The sequence below is a fragment of the Amblyomma mixtum genome, unplaced genomic scaffold (genome assembly GCF_055824585.1).
Source record: "Amblyomma mixtum isolate Tamu unplaced genomic scaffold, ASM5582458v1 scaffold_27, whole genome shotgun sequence".
Taxonomy (NCBI): Eukaryota; Metazoa; Arthropoda; class Arachnida; order Ixodida; family Ixodidae; genus Amblyomma; species Amblyomma mixtum.
The window spans coordinates 23,125-44,769 of record NW_028317724.1 but is presented as its reverse complement, the minus strand read 5'-3'; positions in this window follow the sequence as shown (position 1 = coordinate 44,769).

The window sequence follows — 21,645 nt, the reverse complement described above, 5'->3', positions numbered from 1 at the left end:
GCTCCATACTGATGCCAGCAACATCGGCTTAGGTGCTGTCCTGGTCCAGATCCAAGCAGGTCAAGAACGCGTCATCGCTTACGCAAGTCGATGTTTGTCACCAGCCGAATCAAACTATTCCGCTACCGAGAAAGAATGCCTTGCCATTGTATGGGCCACTTCGAAATTCCGACCGTACCTTTACGGCAAAAATTTAAGGCGGTGACCGATCATCATGCCTTATGCTGGCTCGCAAGCCTTAAAGACCCGTCCGCTCGCCTCGTCCGATGGAGTGTGCGGCTCCAGGAATACGACATGACTGTCGTGTACAAATCCGGGCGCAAGCACTCTGACGCCGATTGTCTGTCCCGCGCCCCAGTAGATCCTTATACCGACGCCTGTAATGATGACGACATCTTACTGAGTGCCCTCAGCGCCTCCTGCCTCGCTGACCACCAATGCGCCGACCTCGAACTTCGAGATGTAATGGAATTTGTCAACGGCAGCAACACGACCGCCCCACGCGCTTTCAGGCGCGTGTTGCCATCTTTATGCATCCGCAATGGTCTTCTGGTCAAGAAAAATTTCGCTCCAAACAATACGCAATACCTAATCGTAGTACCGGCTAGCCTGCGCAATGAAATCCTCCAAGCCTCCCATGACGAACCCACTTCTGGACATTTGGGCATAGCCCGTACGCTAGCCCGAATCAAAGAGAATTACTACTGGCCTCGTCGCCGTGCTGATGTCACTCACTACGTCAGAACTTGCCGAGCCTGTCAGCGTCGCAAGGTACCGTCAACCAAACAAGCTGGGTTCTTGATGTCCATTAGACCACCCACAAGGCCCTTCCAACGAATAGGAATGGACATGCTGGGTCCGTTCCCACATTCGAACTCTGGCAACAAATGGATAATTGTCGCGACGGACTACCTTACCCGCTATGCAGAAACGTCAGCTCTACCCAGCGGCACCGCTTTAGAAGTCGCCAAGTTCTTAGTGCATCAGATCGTACTCCGCCATGGGGCACCTGAAGTGCTGATCACTGACAGAGGCCCTGCGTTCATGGCTGAGCTGCTGCAGGAGATCTTGGTTTACAGTCATACCGACCACCGCCGAACAACGTCGTACCACCCTCAAACGAACGGGTTGACTGAAAGACTGAACCGAACCCTTTCTGATATGATTTCCATGTACGTCGATATTTAACACAAAACGTGGGACGAAGTGCTTCCTTATGTCACCTTCGCCTACGTTGCATTTGGCCCTCTTCCGGTGATCAAGTGCTTTCAGCGTTGGACTTCCGCCCCCCGGCTGCCTACGAAAGACATCCCTGCGAGAGTATGGTGCACAGTTTGGCAGCAGTGCGCAAGCCGTTCGCACATCGCTCCTGCTTTCTGCGGCGTTTTATCCGTGTACACCGCTTTCTGCCTACCAGCGCGTGCGACCAAGTAGCTGCCACATCGGCGGCTGTAAGCGGAACTGCTGCGTTGCATTTGGCCCTCTTCCGGTGATCAAGTGTGTTCAGCGTTGGATTTTCGCCCCCCGGCTGTCTACGAAAGACATCCCTGCGAGAGACTGGTGCACAGTTTGGCAGCAGTGCGCAAGCCGTTCGCACATCACTCCTGCTGTCTTCGCAGTCCGCGGCGACAGCGTCCAGTGAGCAGCTACGCATGAAGAATCTTGCCGCACGAACTACTGCCGCTCTGCAACTTTCTGGGCTGCTGTTGGACTCCGACGTCTTCTCTGACGGACGCCTTCTAGCTTCGGCCGGGCTCCGGTGACGGGCGTCTACTTCCACGCATCGACCGTGGCCTCTAGGACCTTGTACATTATTTTGCAGAATCTAGATAAAAGCACACAACGGGAATTTCTTTGGGACTTGGACTGCTTACCAAGTCCCAAGGAAAAAGTTGAGAGTATGGAAAAATCTCTGGAGTTCCTCTCGCACAAGGTTGATGAAATTGAGTGCAAAATCGAGAGCCAAGATAAAGAAACTAAGTCACTGAGAAAAACTGTAACGGAGCTTGACAAGAAGTGTGCAACACGCGAAACTGTTCAGGTTCATCTCCAGCAGCAGATCAATGACCTTGAGTTTAGGAGCACGCGACTAAATCTTGAAGTCCATGGGATACCTGCAATTCCTGGTGAGGACCTCGTTGTCTGCCTGAACCAGGTGGCAGATGCATTTCAAGTGCCACATATCGAGGAATCGGATATCGCAGCTGTTCACAGACTGCCTACTAAGGACGGCAAAGTGCCCGGGATAATCGCCCGTTTCATACGTCATCGGACCAGGTATGAATGACTACAAAAGAAAAGCAATCTTAAGGATCATACTGAATCTATCTTTGTCCAGGAGAACCTGACAAAGTACCACCGTGAGTTGCTGAAGGAAACAAAAAGCAAGGCTAAGGCTAAAATGTACCAGTTTGCTTGGCATACCAATGGGAAAATTCTTCTGCGAAAAGCGCAGGGTGCACATACCATTCAAATCAAAAGCCGAGATGACCTTGACAAACTGTAGAGGGACTGATACTAAACTACTATCGCGAATATGACCAAGCAGTACTACCTACAATCAGAACATATTCAAATGGCAGATAAACTTCCATTCGGGTCTCTAAAATGTATACACTTAAACACACGTTCTGTTAGGAACAAGTTCTCTTGCCTAGAGGAATTCTTTGGTGGATTTTTTTTTCAATTTTCTTGCATCATGCTGACTGAAACCTGAATCACGGGTGATCATGACGTTTTTAAGCATACTGGTTTCAGTTCTTTCCATCTTAACCGTTGTAGTAGTCGCGGAGGCGGAATAGCGCTTCTACTTCATGACAGTTTTGCTGGCCATTTGCTTGAACCCTATAGCACAATTACTGCTGACTATGAAATACTTTCTTTGTGTATTGACCGTACAGTCCTATCAGTTTGCTAGCGCGCACCACGTGGTAATGTTCCAGCTTTCCTCAATTTTTATGACAACTTTCTTCAGTTTATTGCTGAAAATAAATACACTTTAATCGCAGGTGGTGATTTCAACATAGACATGAGTTGTACTAATTCTCTCCAAAGAGAATTTAATACAATTATACTTCCCAATGGATTTGTTAACGTGATTAATGAACCCACCCGAGTAACTACGCATTGCAAATCTGTGTTAGACATCTTTATCACCAATTCTGCATTATCAACCCTTCATGCGGGAGTCCTCATTTGCTATATTAGCGATCATCTTCCTGTACTTCTTTGCGCAACAAAAGCTGGCAACACAATAAAAACGCAGCAAGCATTTTCGTACCAGTTAATTACAGATCAAACATTAGACGCTTTCTATGAAGCGATCTCCGGTGGAGACTGGGGTGATGTAGCTAAACACCGTGACGCAAATGAGGCATGTAACTGTTTTCTCGCAATGTTTAAATGCATTTACAACATGCACTTTCCTCTAAAGCAGCGCCGACAGCATCGGAATATACGTAAGCCATGGATAACGCCTGAACTTTATCGCGAAATTAACACTAAGCATAGGATGTACCAGAAATTTCTTACTACGCGTAAACCTAAATACCTGAAACATTTTAAACAGTTTCGAAATAAATTAACCCGAAAGTTGCGCTCAGCGCGAATAGCGTACCACTTTACGTTCCTTCAGGTGAGAAACGGGCGGTTTGATGTATTGTGGTCTCGATTAATCATGTTGTTACACCGTGGCCAGTCGCATGCTGTCCCACTGAAATTCCAAGTGAATGATGGTCTTTTGTGCGGCAGCGAACTAGCAAATGCATTTAACGATTTCTTTACAATTATGGGTTCGAATGGAGTACCAACTGAAGCGGTCAAATATGTGCATGCTATGAACGACAGGTCGCTTTCCTTTCACTGTACTAGCGCAGAGAAAGTGACAGACCTATTAAAAATATGAACAATTCTGCCAGCTGTGATATCCATGGCATCCAGATATGGCCTGTCAAGTACGCAGCCAATGTCCTTGCACCGATGTGCTTGATTGCCGGAGTCTTTCCAGATACAATGCAGATAGCGAAAGTTAGTGTCTTGTATAAAAAAGGTGACAGGAACGACTTCGGCAATTACAGGCCTGTGTCCATTCTGCGGATTTTTTGCAAAGGCGTTCGAGAAAATTTTACATTTGAGGCTATCAGCATTCTTTGATGCTTGTAACTTGCTAACGCCATTCCAATATGGCTTTCGTAAAAATAATTCAACAGAACTGGCACTGCTTGAGCAAAAAGAATACATTCTGTCTCAATTTCAGAATAAGGCATTTGTGGTTGGTGTGTTTGTAGATTTCTCGAAGATGTCAGTGCACGTTAAAGAACCCCAGGTGGTCGAAATTTCCGGAGCCCTCCACTACGGCGTCTCTCATAGCCTTAGTTGCTTTGTGACGTTAAACCCCACAAACCAAACCAAACCAAACCGAAGGCATTTGATCTTGTCAATTACAATATCTTGCTCCAAAAGCTTCGACTATACGGTGTCCATGGACTGCCACAGCAACTACTTCTGTCATACCTCTCCCATCGACAAGTTGTTCGGATAGACAGCGAAACTTCTGGAATTAAATCTCAAGATTGCGGAGTGCCACAGGGGAGCATTTTAGAGCCGTTGCTCTTCAATATATATCTCAACGATGTTGTTAATATATCCAGGACTCCAAAATATGTAATATATGTTGACGTATAAGCTTCTTTTCAAGGTCCGATTTGCAAGAAATTTATTTATGCAATATTACATTGAAATCGTTACATGACTGCGCCACTGTGAACTCCATGCGGGTTAATGAAAAGAAAACAAAAGCAGTATTCTTTCGAGCGAAAAATAAGTATGTCCATCCAAACCTAAATATTCAGCTCAATAACCATACAATTGATATTGTCGAACAGTTTAAATGTCTTGGGGTGGTATTTTCATTCAGTATGTCGTGGGATGGTCATGTAAATCATGTATCACAAAAGCTAGCTCAGTTTACTGGAATGATTGGTCGCATGCGATCCCTACTTTCTGTACAGGTGAAACTGTTATTGTACAACGCACTGTTTTGCTCTCATCTTTACTACTGCCATTTGGTCTGGGGAACGGCCCCACGTTGCACCCTACGGACGATTCACCTACTGCGAAAGAAATACACACGTCATATACAGGGTAAGAGGATTCTGGTGTGGGCTAGTTGGTTCATTCTTAATAAACAGATTCACAACTGCGCTACGGAACGAGGACAGAAGGAACACGAAAAACACAGGACGGGCGCTGACTACCAAATCTTTATTGCGTGAAAAAGCAGCACAGATTTATACTATTTCCTAGACCACGTGATGCACTGTCAGCCACGGGACACAGCGAAGGAACGCCTCACACGTTTGGGGAGTCATCACACAGCTCGACAGAACTCATAAAACGTGCATGCACTATCAAAATATAGCATTACCAAGCTAATGATAAAGGGACTAACAGATACAAAGATGTGCATGACCCAGCTACAGCCTACGACAACTACAGCTCAGATAGGCAAGAAAATGAGTACTTCAAAGCAAAGCGGAATCTTTGGGCTACGTAAAAACATTCAAGAGAGTGAGAAGGCGTAAAAGCATGAGAAAAGCATGAGCAAAATGGCGATGAAAAAAAGGGCATGAAAAAATAAAAGTTGCTAGGCAATAGGCACAGTCACCAGGCTAAAAGCGAAAACAAGAAACCGACACCAACAAATAACACGGTAAAAGTAACAATCGTTAAAAAGAGAAAATAAAAGAAAGAAGAAAAACATGAACCACCACCGGCCAAGCAATGAAGACGGTAAAACCACTAAAAGTCTTTAAAAGACAGAGGAGCAAAGTTCCGCATAAGGTCAACAAACAAAACAACGCAAAATGAAACACTATAAGGCGAGATGCGGGGAAAACCGTTTGTCAGGATGTCTAGCAGTTAAAACGCAAGAATCGCGTCCGTTCAAGAAAGGACCTTTCTTTCTCCTGTAAACAGACAGAAGAGCTGCTGATGCATTCGTCCCCAGCCTTTTCAATCAAAAAACCTTCAATAATCTCCCTTTCTTTTGTACTCCTCGCGGTCGCCAGAAACTTGGTGTCTGAAACCATAGGTCGACAATCGTGACGGGGTTGGTTACAGTGTAGTGCCATGTGGCACCCAGACTTGTTTTTTACGTTGAGGAAGTGTTCGCTTGCTCTGTCATTGAAGCAGCGTCCGATCTGGCCGATGTATACTTTTCCACAAGTGAGGGTAATCTGGTAGACAACTGCGGATCGACATTCGGTGTACTGACGGGAATGTTTTACTGAGCAGGTCGCCCGCTTCTTCCGGTTTACCATCGGACACACTCTTGCCAACTTACATGGGGCAGAAAACACAACGTTCACATCGTACCTGGCTGCAACCTTCTTAACATTGTGCGATAGCTTATGGATATAAGGAATTGTGAAGGACTGTGTACGGGAGGCCTAGGCATGGCCCAAAAGAACTCTCTCCATCGACTAACACCAGAGACACTGTGTCTGGCTCAAAATTATCGCCCTGCCCCGTCAGCGAAGGCGGTTGTGTGGAATGCAGCGGGCGCAACACAAAGACGTGCGAAATAGCCAGAGGACAAAAGAGGAGAGGCCGCGCGGGGCGCCCAGCGCGACCACACGCATCCCTGCGGCCCGTTTTGCAGCGCGTCCCCAACTCACCCCCCCCCCCCCCCCTTTGGCGCAGAGACAGGCACGTTTGTGCGTTTGTGTGTGCGCGCATGCACGCCTGCAGACGGCCTTGTTGCGAGGTACGGGCTGTGGACTCAGAGAAGGCTAGGAGTTGGGTCTTTATTAAGGGAAGTTAACCCAAAAGCAAAGAGGGCCCCATGCCCTTGGAAAACAGACTGTCTCCCCGGGCAGCTGCTCTCTTCCGCTGCTAAAGGAGGACTCCCTTTGTCCGTTGACGGCCAAGTTTTCGAATGCCGTGGTCGTGTGACCAAGCCGCGGTTCTTGGAAGAGACCACCCCGGGTTCCGATGCGAGAAGAGAGAGGACAGCCGTGACCCTCATAAATATGTCAAATTCGAGAGGAGTGCGTCTTCGGCTGAACATGAGCCCGCGTTCGCGAAGAGGCCGGCACCCTACGGCGCCGAGGGTAGGCCGGAACGCTCGCGGCACAAACAGTTTCCCGGAGTTCGCGGGCCCTGTGGCCTGCATTGTCTTGCAACGCGACGGCCTTACTAATGGCTCGAGGTGGCGAGGGAGGCCGGCAAGTTAGCACCAGAAGGGCTCCCAGCAGCGGAGGCGAGGCACTGGTTTAGGAGAACCGTCGCCCTCCGAGGGACACCTGATCCCCTTCGACACATCCCCAATGGGACCGCCGGTCTTCGCGGCTTCGTGGAAAAATCGGCGGGCGCCCTTGGTCGGCTGCATGAGCAGCGTCGGCGAAAAACCGTTGGGCGAGGAGGACACCGAAGGAAAGAGAGAGAGTCCTCAGAGAGGCGTTGGAGACAGAAGAGACAAAGGAGAGAACGGGCAGAGACGGGCGAAGTGAACGGACGGAAGCAGATCGCGCTGGTCTGTAGTCGGTGAGGCCGGACCCGAGGGCATCCGTTGCAAACTGACCGCCAGCCGAGACGCCCAAGAAGCAGGACGCCACAACCCGTCAGAGTACCGCCAGCCGAGACGCCCAAGAAGCCGGACGCCACCACCCGTCATAGTCACCGAAACGTGGGACCGCCACCAGCCTGAGCGCCACCCTGCCAGAGCAGCCGAGAGCGAGGCACCTATTGGCCGGACTGCACCGCGACGCCTGATACAAGACAGCGGTGAGCGGAACTCCCAGTTACACCTTCAGGCAGAGAGTGTGAATAAATTAGGTTGACTCGGAGGCGTTGTGTGTTGGCTCAATTCTCCTCGCTTCAGCAGAACCCGTAGATAGCAACAAACAACTGTGTTGCATTGTGACTTACACCCGACAGGCGGGAACGTCACAAGTGGTGGCAGCGGTGGGATTTTGCTGAAGTTTTGGTGCGAGACCATTAACCCTCGTACCCGAGGAGAAAGGAGCCAACATGTCGCTACCGCAATCGCAGAATTCTCATGACGGAACGTTGGGAGCTAGTGCGCTAATGTTGGGCGGTATGATTCCGACGTTCACAGGGGACGACACGGGTCCCAAAATCAGAGACTTCCTGCAAATTTTAGAACAGGTGGCCAACATGGGAGGATGGCAGGAAAAACAAACGATTGGGATGGCACGGTGCAAAATGGTCGCGGCGGCTCAGGATTTCGCCTGGAGGAATGAAGAGGTGGCTAGCGCTGCCACATACAAATCTTTCAAAGCGCTCGCATTAAAGCGTTTCGACAACGAACCGGCGAGCACAAAAGTTGAAAAATTCTTAAATGCGCGCCAAAACTTTAGTGAGGATGCACGCTCTTTCGCGAGCCGTTTGAAGAGACTCGGGGCGGAGACCTTGAGGGACATTGATGGCGAGGACACGTCGAAGACAAGTGTAAGGAATGAGATACTAAATGAGCAGCTTCTTTCCCAATTTCTTAATGGCCGTCGTGACCCAGTCCGGCAGTTCGCTTTGTCGCGGGACCCCAAAACCTTTTCCGACGCTGTGGAAGTGGCAGCCAGGGAGGAGGAAATTGAGAAGACTTTGCGTACACGCGCTGCGACTGTCAGGCAGGGAGAGCTGGCCGATATTTTTTGGATCGGCAAGGTATTCTAAAGTTCAGGGAGAAGGAGCATGACACGGGTCGGAGCGTTGTTCCATCGTCTATGAGAGGGGAAATCCTGCGGCTGCATCACGACGTACCGAGCGCAGGCCACCTAGGTTTCCGAAAAACCCGTCAGAGGGTCAGCAAAGGGTACTTCTGACCTGGCATGAGCAAGGACATCGCTCAGTACTGTAGGAACTGCGAATCCTGCATGCTTCGAAAAACCCCGAAAGGAAGGAAACCCGCTCCACTGCAGGTTTTCCAGGACGTAAACGGACCGCTCGAAAGGACTGCCATGGATATCGTAGGGCCTTTGCCGAGTACGACGTCCGGCAAGCGCTACATTCTCGTGTTTGTGGATCACCTGACGCGGTATGCCGAAACGTTCGCTCTGGAAAACCAAAAGGCTGAGAATGTTGCGAGGGCATTCGTCGAAGGGGTTGTATTGCGTCACGGAGTTCCTTCACAGCTACTCACCGACCAAGGAGCTAATTTCACCGGAAAGCTGATGCAGAATGTTTACCGCTTGCTGGGTGTCAAAAAGCTCCAGACAACAGCCTTCCACCCTGAATGCAATGGGGCCGTGGAGAGGTTGAACCAAACGCTGATTAAGATCCTTTCGCATTATGTACACAAAGATCAGCGCGATTGGGATCTTTGGCTGCCGTTCGCTACGTCAGCGTACAATTCTGCCGTCCACGAAGGAAATCAGGAAAGCCCCTTCTTTCTACTTTACGGGAGGCAACCAGTGCTCCCCGGGGCAGCATATGAAGAACCGAAATTGATATTGTTCACAGCGCAACAAGAACGGGAAAAACGAAAGACGATAGAGTAACACAAACAAGCGCTGACTATCAACTAGTTTTTATTGCAGAAAAGAAGGGGTATTTCAGACATGGCAGTTGCGCGAAACACACACACACAAGACAGGTTACGGGACGAGCGCAATCCCGTAACCTTTGCGCTCGTCCCGTAACCTGTCTTGTGTGTGTGTGTTTCGCGCAACTGCCATGTCTGAAGTATTCAACCAACTAGCCCGACAACACGTTCTACTTAAGAAGGGGTATATATAGAAACACTTATCAGGCACACAGACGTTTTCTGGAAGGCACGTGGGAGTTCAGATACCTTAACTCCGTCTCGGATAAGGCAATCGAAGGGCTGCTGATACATAGACTGCCTTTTTGATGAATATAAAAGGCCTCCATGATCTCTCGTGTTACCTTATCGCCGTGTCGGAACAGGATGCGCGTGTTACTATAATCCGGTACGCATTTGCACTCCTTGCACATAAACGTAGACTGTGCAAGGGGGCCACCTCTGGCCCTCCTTTCAGCATGATCTTTCATGTGCTCGCATTGGCAGTTCCTGCAATGGGCGCCTGTGTGGGAAAGGGGTTCATTTTTTCTAGTATTTTCTTGCTCCAACAGGCGCTTATTCACACACCTGCCGGTTTGGCCGATGTACATAGCCCCGCATGAAAAGGGAACCTGGTAAACCACCCCTACTTCGCAGGGTACCGCCGGGGACAGATGCCGCACCTGGCCGGCACCCCTCTTGCCTTCTAGCCTCTGACTGATCTGCTTGCACATCGTGCTTAGCTTCCTGGGCGCAGAAAAGACGACGTCAATGTCGTATCTGCCTGCAACTTTCTTCAGCCCATGTGATAAGCAGTGTGCATATGGGACCACTGCCGGCCTTTTCCTCTTTTTGCCTTCTTTCGGCTGAACGCCATTCTTGGGCTGCCTGAGAAGCTTTTCCGCTGTTCTAGAAATGAGTTGGTTAGGGTACCCATTCACACGCAACCTGCTTGCTTGCGCCGTCTTTCGTCTTTCGTTTTTCCCGTTCTTGTTGCGCTGGGAACAATATCATGAATACTTACCAACTCGCCCAGATTTCTGCTTTGCTGAAGAACCGAAAGGCCACTATGGCACCCTAGACAACTACCAGGCTGAGTTTGCGCAAAGGCTGAGTGACGCGCACAAGACGGCAAGCAAAAGAGGCCCTCCGGTCGGCCGCAGAGTCACGAGTAAGGCGCCTAGAAAATGCTAGTAGGGAGGCAGATTTCAAGGTAGACGATAGAGTGTATCTGCACGCTGAGGTCCCATCAAAGGGACTTGCGAGAAAGCTGTCGCCACAGTGGGTCGGCCCGTATCGAATAGTGGAGGGCCTGTCTAACGTGACCGTTCGAATCCGCCACACGCAGTCGGCACAAGAAAAGATAGTCCATGTTAATAGGCTGCGTCATGCCGGAGGTGCCGAGGCCTTCTCCAGCAGGCTAGGAAGTTCGGCGCGACCACGCCTGACGGAGAGTTCCGGGTCTCCCCCGACCGATGTCGCCGAAAATGGCTTGCAGAGCGTCCCACAGGAGGTATTGTTTGAGCTCGCCAATCAAGATGAGACACGCGCTTCGGGGATACCCCTGCCAACACATAACTACGCACTAAGAAGCCGCGGGCCGCGTATATACCCTCCATAATCACATATAACCTTTGTAATACATTTCGGAATCTACGATGATCCTACGAGCTGCTGCGATCATTTGTTTCGTATGCTAATAGCCTGGTCTTAGAGAGAGAAAAAAGAGAGAGAATGGCGAAAATCGCCCACTTTTACCTGTACTCATGAGTTTTCTGCGGTTGCGTGTTTTACATATAGAGTGCGGAATTGTCCGCCGTGTGAAATTTACTCCTCTGCCTGGGGTGACTGAGGGTCCGCCCACATTGTGCCGTGTTGTGAAAGCAGTGCTTGTGCGCGACGACGATGTTTGGCAGCTTTGTTGTGCTCGAAATATGACTGCTGCCATAAGATTGAGTTGCGAACTTTGCGACGTACTGTTGGTTGTGAAAGTGCGGTGATCACAAAATTTTCATAGAAAATTTCATTATAAGAAGAGGGGGTTGTGAAGGACTGTGTACGGGAGGCCTAGGCATGGCCCAAAAGAACTCTCTCCATCGACTAACACCAGAGACACTGTGTCTGGCTCAAAATTATCGCCCTGCCGCGTCAGCGAAGGCGGTTGTGTGGAATGCAGCGGGCGCAACACAAAGACGTGCGAAATAGCCAGAGGGCAAAAGAGGAGAGGCCGCGCGGGGCGCCCAGCGCGACCACACGCATCCCTGCAGCCCGTTTTGCAGCGCGTCCCCAACTCCCCCCCCCCCCTTTGGCGCAGAGACAGGCACGTTTGTGCGTTTGTGCGTTTGTGTGTGCGCGCATGCACGCCTGCAGACGGCCTTGTTGCGAGGTACGGGCTGTGGACTCAGAGGAGGCTAGGAGTTGGGTCTTTATTAAGGGAAGTTAACCCAAAAGAAAAGAGGGCCCCATGCCCTTGGAAAACAGACTGTCTCCCCGGGCAGCTGCTCTCTTCCGCTGCTAAAGGAGGACTCCCTTTGTCCGTTGACGGCCAAGTTTTCGAATGCCGTGGTCGCGTGACCAAGCCGCGGTTCTTGGAAGAGACCACCCCGGGTTCCGATGCGAGAAGAGAGGACAGCCGTGACCCTCATAAATATGTCAAATTCGTGAGGAGTGCGTCTTCGGCTGAACATGAGCCCGCGTTCGCGAAGAGGCTGGCACCCTACGGCGCCGAGGGTAGGCCGGAACGCTCGCGGCACAAACAGTTTCCCGGAGTTCGCGGGCCCTGTGGCCTGCATTGTCTTGCAACGCGACGGCCTTACTAATGGCTCGAGGTGGCGAGGGAGGCCGGCAAGTTAGCAACAGGAGGGCTCCCAGCAGCGGAGGCGAGGCACTGGTTTAGGAGAACCGTCGCCCTCCGAGGCACACCTGATCCCCTTCGACACATCCCCAATGGGACCGCCGGCCTTCGCGGCTTCGTGGAAAAATCGGCGGGCGCCCTTGGTCGGCTGCATGAGCAGCGTCGGCGAAAAACCGTTGGGCGAGGAGGACACCGAAGGAAAGAGAGAGAGTCCTCAGAGAGGCGTTGGAGACAGAAGAGACAAAGGAGAGAACGGGCAGAGACGGGCGAAGTGTACGGACGGAAGCAGATCGCGCTGGTCTGTAGTCGGTGAGGCCGGACCCGAGGGCATCCGTTGCAAACTGACCGCCAGCCGAGACGCCCATGAAGCCGGACGCCACAACCCGTCAGAGTACCGCCAGCCGAGACGCCCAAGAAGCCGGACGCCACCACCCGTCATAGTCACCGAAACGTGGGACCGCCACCAGCCTGAGCGCCACCCTGCCAGAGCAGCCGAGAGCGAGGCACCTATTGGCCGGACTGCACCGCGACGCCTGATACAAGACAGCGGTGAGCGGAACTCCCAGTTACACCTTCAGGCAGAGAGTGTGAATAAATTAGGTTGACTCGGAGGCGTTGTGTGTTGGCTCAATTCTCCTCGCTTCAGCAGAACCCGTAGATAGCAACAAACAACTGTGTTGCATTGTGACTTACCCCCGACAGGCGGGAACGTCACAGAATTACGGCAACATGTTTCCTTTCCCTGGGCTCTCTCCTTCCCTCTCCTAGCTTCATTTTCTGTAGTAAGGCTTCGCACAGGCCTGCTATGAGGAAAGGTGAGTAGCCAGCTAAAAGAAGGCGTTCAAAATGGTTATCAAAGCTGTAATAAGCCATGTGCTCGCAACTTTTTGTTAGTGACGCATGAAGTGCGCTAGTTGCGGCTGCCCGCTTGACAAGTTTGGCATGCGCACTGTCGAAGGGGAGTAAACCTTTCTTCGATCTAACGTTGTACGACCAACACACTCGCTCACCACTAAAAACCAGCAACAGATCTAAAAACTATATCCTGTTCTCTTTTGGCATTTCCCACGTGAAGTTCATTCCACCAGAATAGTCCTTGAACACTCCGACGATGTCCTTGACGGCTTGTGGCATGTCAATAGCAGCAGCACTGTCTAACACGATGAGGAAATCGTCCACGTAACGATAGATCTTGACGATGTGCTTGTCATGTAAACGTTCTTTAGCTGCCCGGTCTTAGAACGTATTTCTCCTACATGGCTCTTTTTTCTGTCAACGACCTAAGCACGATTCTGCTATAGCCCTCGTCAACCTGGTTGCTGTCACCACATGCCAGTCGAGAGTGCTCTCGTACTGCCTGAAGAGAAGAATAATCCCTCTAGAGATTCAGACCTTGTTTGGTGGACTGGCGCCATCCTGGGGCCACGCACGACGCGTCGGCAAGGTGCTGAAGCCTGAGTACTCGCGACAAATTAGGTTATACCAGGACTGCCTCAGATGTGTCATACAGGACGAGTGTGGGAGCCGTGGCGAAGCCAGGAAATTGCAGGAATACAAGAGGCTCGCAGCCCAAAGCACAGAGTTTCTGTGGCAGCGAGCACGCCTCAGCCTCCCTGCTCGGCGCAAAGAGAAGATCGTCCAACGAAACCAGGTCACCGTTCTCGGAGACGCCAGACTTCCAGAGGACATCAGGAATATTCTACAGAAAGGGCCTAAGTACTCCTATGAACCTACTGCTACTCCTTCCCGGTTGTTGGCAATGGTTAGGGAGGTGGCAGACCGAACGCACACCCAGGACAAGGAACGGCTCATCGGAGACGGTGTGGATTGCGTCATCAAAAACGTGAGTCACGGCCGGAAGCTACGTCTGCCCCTCGTGAAAGTCACGAAATTTATGGAAGACAACAACCTAAATGTGATGCAGTCAGACAAAGAAGGGGGATTTGTTGTAATGCCGAGTGGTGTTTTTAATGAGAGGGCACTGGCTGCCATAGCAAAGAATTTTAAGACCGTAAAGTCTCGAGAGGCAAGGAAGAAATTAGCTGCGATCCGTCTTTTAAAAGAATGTCATTTGGAAACAGTAGCGAAAAAAGTGCAAAAAGCAAAAAGTGGATACCTTGAAATGTTATTCTCAGGCAAGACTCACAAGCCTGATTGTCCGCTACGAAGTATAGTTTCGGAAAAAGGCACCTGGCAGGAACACCTTGGACATTTCCTTCGTGACAGCTTGAACCGTTTGACTGGAGCTGTCCCGTTTCAAGTACGCAGCTCTCTGGAAGTTGTCGAGGACCTACGCCAAGGAATGCAAGATGGTGCTATGGCATTTTAAATTGACGCAGAAGACCTTTTTTACTCCATTCCCCATGAAGGACTTTTCACAGCTGTTATCCAAAGGATAGACGAGATCGGAGCCGTCAGCTTTCAGAATGTAACCGGAATAGGTCAAGACAGGTTCATCACCCTACTTCAGTTTTACCTGCAATCCACAGTAGTGTCGTACAAAGACCAGCTCCTGATACAAAAATCGGGAATCTGTATTGGTTCCTCCGTTGCCCCGGTGCTCTCGGATATTTTCTTGCCCACCATGGACCGGGAAGTTCAAGAACGTTTACATGACAAGCACATCGTCAAGATCTATCGTTACGTGGACGATTTCCTCATCGTGTTAGACAGTGCTGCTGCTATTGACATGCCACGAGCCGTCAAGGACATCGTCGGAGTGTTCAAGGACTATTCTGGTGGAATGAACTTCACGTGGGAAATGCCAAAAGAGAGCAGGATCAAGTTTTTAGATCTGTTGCTGGTTTTTAGTGGTGAGCGAGTGTGTTGGTCGTACAACGTTAGATCGAAAAAAGGTTTACTCCCCTTCGACAGTGCGCATTCCAAACTTGTCAAGCGGGCAGCCGCAACTAGCGCACTTCATGCGTCACTAACAAAAAGTTGCGAGCACATGGCTGATTACAGCTTTGATAACCAGGTTGAACGCCTTCTTTTAGCTGGCTACTCACCTTTCCTCATAGCAGGCCTGTGCGAAGCCTTACTACAGAAAATGAAGCTAGGAGAGGGAAGGAGAGAGGCCAGGGAAAGGAAACGTGTTGCCGTAATTCGTTATATCCATAAGCTATCGCACAATGTTAAGAAGGTTGCAGCCAGGTACGATGTGAACGTTGTGTTTTCTGCCCCATGTAAGTTGGCAAGAGTGTGTCCGATGGTAAACCGGAAGAAGCGGGCGACCTGCTCAGTAAAACATTCCCGTCAGTACACCGAATGTCGATCCGCAGTTGTCTACCAGATTCCCCTCACTTGTGGAAAAGTATACATCGGCCAGACCGGACGCTGCTTCAATGACAGAGCAAGCGAACACTTCCTCAACGTAAAAACAAGTCTGGGGGCCACATGGCACTACACTGTAACCAACCCCGTCACGATTGTCGACCTATGTTTTCAGACACCAAGTTTCTGGCGACCGCGAGGAGTAGAATAGAAAGGGAGATTATTGAAGGTTTTTTGATTGAAAAGGCTGGGGACGAATGCATCAGCAGCTCTTCTGTCTGTTTACAGGAGAAAGAAAGGTCCTTTCTTGAACGGACGCGATTCTTGCGTTTTAACTGCTAGACATCCTGACAAACGGTCTTCCCCGCATCTCGCCTTATAGTGTTTTATTTTGCGTTGTTTTGTTTGTTGACGTTATGCGGAACTTTGCTCCTCTGTCTTTTAAAGACTTTTAGTGGTTTTACCGTCTTCATTGCTTGGCCGGTGGTGGTTCATGTTTTTCTTCTTTCTTTTATTTTCTCTTTTTAACGATTGTTACTTTTACCGTGTTATTTGTTGGTGTCGGTTTCTTGTTTTCGCTTTTAGCCTGCTGACTGTGCCTATTGCCTAGCAACTTTTATTTTTTCATGCCCTTTTTTTCATCGCCATTTTGCTCATGCTTTTCTCATGCTTTTACGCCTTCTCGCTCTCTTGAATGTTTTTACGTAGCCCAAAGATTCTGCTTTGCTTTGAAGTACTCATTTTATTGCCTATCTGAGCTGTAGTTGTCGTAGGCTGTAGCTGGGTCATGCACATCTTTGTATCTGTTAGTCCCTTTATCATTAGCTTGGTAATGCTATATTTTGATAGTGCATGCACGTTTTATGAGTTCTGTCGAGCTGTGTGATGACTCCCCAAACGTGTGAGGCGTTCCTTCGCTGTGTCCCGTGGCTGACAGTGCATCACGTGGTCCAGGAAATAGTATAAATCTGTGCTGGTTTTTTCACGCAATAAAGAGTTCTGTTTTCAGCTTTATGCACTGTTCCTGCAGGGCAGCGCTCTCCGCCCTCTCGGCGAGATAGAAAGCCTTCTGGAACCTAAGCTCTCTGTCGGCGAACAGACGCTGTTGAAGAAGCTCGTTGCGGATGCCGCAGACGAAACGGGGGAGCGCGGTGCTCACGGCGGCGGCCGTCGCCTCCGCGGCGGGCGGCGACGCTCCTACGCCGAAGTTACAATCCGCGGCGAGTTTCCGTAAAGCGGCAACGTAGCCAGCTATGGACTCGCCTGGTTGTTGCTCCCGTCTCTGAAATTTGCAGCGACAGTAGAGCTCGGATGGGCGTGGGTCATAATGCGTAGCCAAGGTTTGGACGATCTCGTCGTATGGCACTTCTCCTGGGCTCTTAGGTGCGACCAGCGCGCGGACGGTTTCGAATGTCTCCGGGCAGCAGAGAGTCAGGAGCAAGGCTCGCTTTTTTTCGTCGTCTGTGATGGAATTTGCCACGAAGTAAAATCCAAGGCGTTGGATCCATGATGTCCAGGACTTCCCCGAGAAAGGCTCGATAGAGGCTTGCAAGGATGCCATCGCCAGTTGACTCCACCCGTTTCTTCAGTGGGTTTTCGCTTCCCTCGTCGCCAGTGTTACATGCGTCCGGTACGTTCCTTTATTGGAGACACACTTGGACTGCGAGGATACATGGGTAAGTTACAGGAGAGGAGGCTGTGCTCTCGGCGCATGCGCTGCCGCTGGGATCTCTGGCGGTGGGTTCTTGCGGTGCTGAAACCGAAACTCGCGCACTGCACACAGTGGGAATCCTGGCTTTTCGCCGTCGCCTTTGCGCGGCTGTGCCGGCCGCCCGCGTTGTTTCTCCTCTTTCCCTTGCTCCCGCCTCAGGCGGTGGAGAGGCGGCTGGGTGACTAATCACTGTCATTTAGCCACAGCTCCGCCCCGGCTCCCCAAGGGCCTTTGCCATTGGCGCCTTTTGGCGGTAATCCGGGACCCGTTTTGGCGGCCGCGCATCCCGCGACCGCCCGAGCGGGGCCCAGAGAGAGATCCCTCCGAGACAGCGTAAGGTGCGTACGTTACTGTTTGTCCGTGCCGGCCTTTGCCGTTCGGACCAGTGCTTACTCGAGCGCGCCCGCACGTGTCCTCTGACCTGCAGCGGCTCGAGCCTGTCCAGCGGGGTCCAGCGACCTCTGACAGGCGTACCTTGCGTTGAATGCCCACTCTCTCTCGCAACCGGCCCAACGGTCGACACGAGAGAGAGATCACAGCACTGCCGCGGGGACATTCTCCTGCAGCGGCGTGCTAGCGGTGCGCATTACTCGAGTCGCTTCGTGCGCGCAGCGGAGCCTTGCTCCTCGCGCGCCCCCGGGACGGGGTGACTATTGAGTGCGTGTGTACCTGCTGGAGGACGATGTGAATAAACGTCTCCTTTGTGAACTTGGAGGCTTATTTCTTTGCGGCGAATCGCTCTCCTCCCAGCGGAGGTTGAGTGCACCGCATCGGTGTCCCAGTGTGTGTGTGGTGACGGCTGATCGGGGCCCTTGGCTCGCGCGAAGCTCGAACCCGCGGTGGGTGGTGGCCTGTGTCCACTTAGGAACCCACAACTGGCGCCCAACGTGCTAAGTCATTGGCGCTTACGCCTTTGATGGCACATTAGCCGAGCAGGTCGCCTTGCCGATCACGCTTGCGCACCATGTCTACCACCCCCAGCGGGGCACTCGGCAGCTACATGTCGGCTCCCTACGGAGTTGTAGCGTCGTTTGATCCGCTGGCTGCTGTTCCTACGAATAGCTAGACACCGTGGTTGGCCGCGGCCCCCATTGGGGTTTACTGCGGCACAACCCAAAATGTCGACCACGCGGCTCCCATTGGAGCTGTACCGGGAGCACCCTGCGGTGCATCCGCTGGTCACATGCCTCAGCTGTGCAAGCTTTCCGTCCAGTGCGAAAGCAGTTCGTGTCACGCTGCCGCAACCGGCAGTTTCGAACAGCAGCAGCCGTGCCCCGCGAGCAGTCAATTCTGCTCTGGGAACGGCGAGGCGCTGGCCCGGTTCCCTGTGGAAACCACGCCGCTCATCGAACTAGGAGCCTTGCCTCCCTCGTTCGTGCAGCCCGCCCAAGCCTCCACTGAGGCAGGGGTGCAGTGCGCTCAGTTGGCTGATGCGGCTCCGCGAGCCTGCGGGTCGGCTGGCGCGCTGGGCTCTCCTGATACAGCATTACGACTTTTCCGTGCAGTGTCGAAAGGGGAGCACAAACGTGGTAGCTGACGCGCTATCCCGTGCCCCACTCGCCAGCGGCGCCTTGACGCCTGTAGGCGGAGGGGGCGAAACAGCGGACGAGCCGCCGGGCGGCAAGGAGGGGGAACCCGCAAACGGGTTAACCCATTCCGCTAACCAGGCGAGCAGCGCTTCGCAAAGCGGACGAGAGGCAAAGCTCTTCGTGAGCGCCTCGGAGGTGCCGACGCGAACGGAAATTTTGGCTGCAAACCTGAGTGGGGACGAGACCATGCTCCCCTCTGGGATGACTGGAATCGTTTTCAGTCGTAAGAGCTACTGAAAGCCCAGCAAAATGACCTCTTTTGTCGCGAGGTGAGCGACGGTCTCAGGGAGACGGAGCGCCGTGACGCTACTTGTATTGTAGCGGGCGCAGGGGGGCAGAAGCCAGCGTGTGTCGCGGCGAACCCCGGGGATTCATATTTGCTGGACCATGACGGGCTCGTGCTGAAATACATAGCCACCGATGACGAGTCCATCGACCCGTTCTAGGTGGTTATCCCCAAAAGTCTAAGAGGCGCACTTTTGCGATTCTCTCATGACGAACCACTGGCCGGTCATCTGAGTGGCTCCAAAGTTTTTGCAAAAACTGAGTCAATCGGTGACGTGGTCCGGCATGAAGCGTGACATTTTCCGCTATTGCCGTTCCTGCCATGTCTGTCAAGCGGTGAAGTCACGGGGTGGCAAGCCGCCTGGAATGATGAAACCGATTGACAGTGTGCGTCCGTGGCAGATGACCACCTGCGATTTGATGGGGCCTTTCCCCAGGAGCAAGCAGGGGTTCATAGACCTGAAGGCCTACGCGTCACGGTCTGACGAGCTTGCGCCGGTACCCATTGGTATCAAAGGCAAGCGCAAATTCACAACTGGTGCTGCGGAACGCAAGCGTACGGAGCACCGGTACAATCTGAGGCGACGGTCACCGGTGTGATTGATGCCGGACGGCGGACTTTTCCGCAACCGAAGGCACGCAGCCTCAGCTAGCTGGCGAGCTTTCTCGTCAGGCCCTACCCAGGTGAAGCACGGTGTGTTATTTTTTTTGTTGTTTTTGCAGCATGCTCAGTTCCAGCCTTGTGTGTTTATCAGTTTATTTATTTGTTTTGTTTTAGTCAGTTTTCTAGCCACTTTCGTTTCCTGCTTGCTTCGTCTGTTTTTGTTCTAACGTACCCAGATGTACATAGGCAAACTTCAGCCCGCTGGTGCTTGCTCTTATCTTCTAGAAGGAATAGATTGGATTAGGTGTCGTTTGTACGGCGCGCCTTTTGTCATTTCCGGCCCGACTGTGGGTGGTTGGCTCGTTAAGGAGCCGTGTGTCGCGGTGCGAGTTTTGTGCGGCCCGTATGGAGGGGAAGTTGGCGGGGCGTTTGGGGCGATGGGGGGGCGGAAAGTGCACCCTTTGACCCTCGCCGCGGCGCCTCTGGACGCTTCTGATGAGGGAATCGTTGTCGCCGACCAGCGTCCGCGCACGTGCCGGTGTATGCGTGTTTGTGGCTGTGGCTGTGTGCGCGCGTAACCATGAGCCAAGGAGACGCCTGTGAGTTGTGCCGTGTGCTTCTGCGTGAGCGCGAGGATGAGAAGGACCCCTCGCTGTGGCCAAGGTTACATATCAGGACCCCGCCGAACGTCCTCGCCCGTTTCAGCCGGCGTGAAGGGGGTGCACTAACTTTCTTGTGCCCGAACGTGATGTCGTGTCCAAGGGCGCGAGGTCAGTGCTCTGCCGCGGCCCCGTCGTCATCAACGCACCATACATCAACGGAAAGAAGACCGCCATCAGTCGTCGGCCCTCCCAACCCGTTCAACTTGAAGTCTGCGAGCGGTGAGTCGCCGACCGGCCCAATTTGCCGCGCCATCGAACTTTGAGGCTGGCATCCACCTGTAACACAGCTGTACAGTGGTATTCACATCTTCTTGTGTACCGTGTATATAATCTGCAAGCTGTTTTGATTTACTGAAGCGTATGCAAGTGTTGTTTGCCTTGTTTTTCCTTTGTTTTTTTTTTTTACATTGTTCTGGCTGGAACTCAAGTGTAGCTAGTTTTTTTTTTGTGTATTCATTTCTTTATTTTGGAACTGAAGTGTAGTTTTTTTTGTGTATTGATTTCTTTATTTTTGGCCGCGTGCTTTGCCGATGGGTAGGAGGGCATTTAAGGAGAGGGGGATGTGGGAATCCTGGCTTTTCGCCGTCGCCTTTGCGCGGCTGTGCCGGCCGCCCGCGTTGTTTCTCCTCTTTCCCTTGCTCCCGCTTCAGGCGGTGGAGAGGCGGCTGGGTGACTAATCACTGTCATTTAGCCACAGCTCCGCCCCGGCTCCCCAAGGGCCTTTGCCATTGGCGCCTTTTGGCGGTAATCCGGGACCCGTTTTGGCGGCCGCGCATCCCGCGACCGTCCGAGCGGGGCCCAGAGAGAGAGATCCCTCCGAGACAGCGTAAGGTGCGTACGTTACTGTTTGTCCGTGCCGGCCTTTGCCGTTCGGACCAGTGCTTACTCGAGCGCGCCCGCACGTGTCCTCTGACCTGCAGCGGCTCGAGCCTGTCCAGCGGGGTCCAGCGACCTCTGACAGGCGTACCTTGCGTTGAATGCCCACTCTCTCTCGCAACCGGCCCAACGGTCGACACGAGAGAGAGATCACAGCACTGCCGCGGGGACATTCTCCTGCAGCGGCGTGCTAGCGGTGCGCATTACTCGAGTCGCTTCGTGCGCGCAGCGGAGCCTTGCTCCTCGCGCG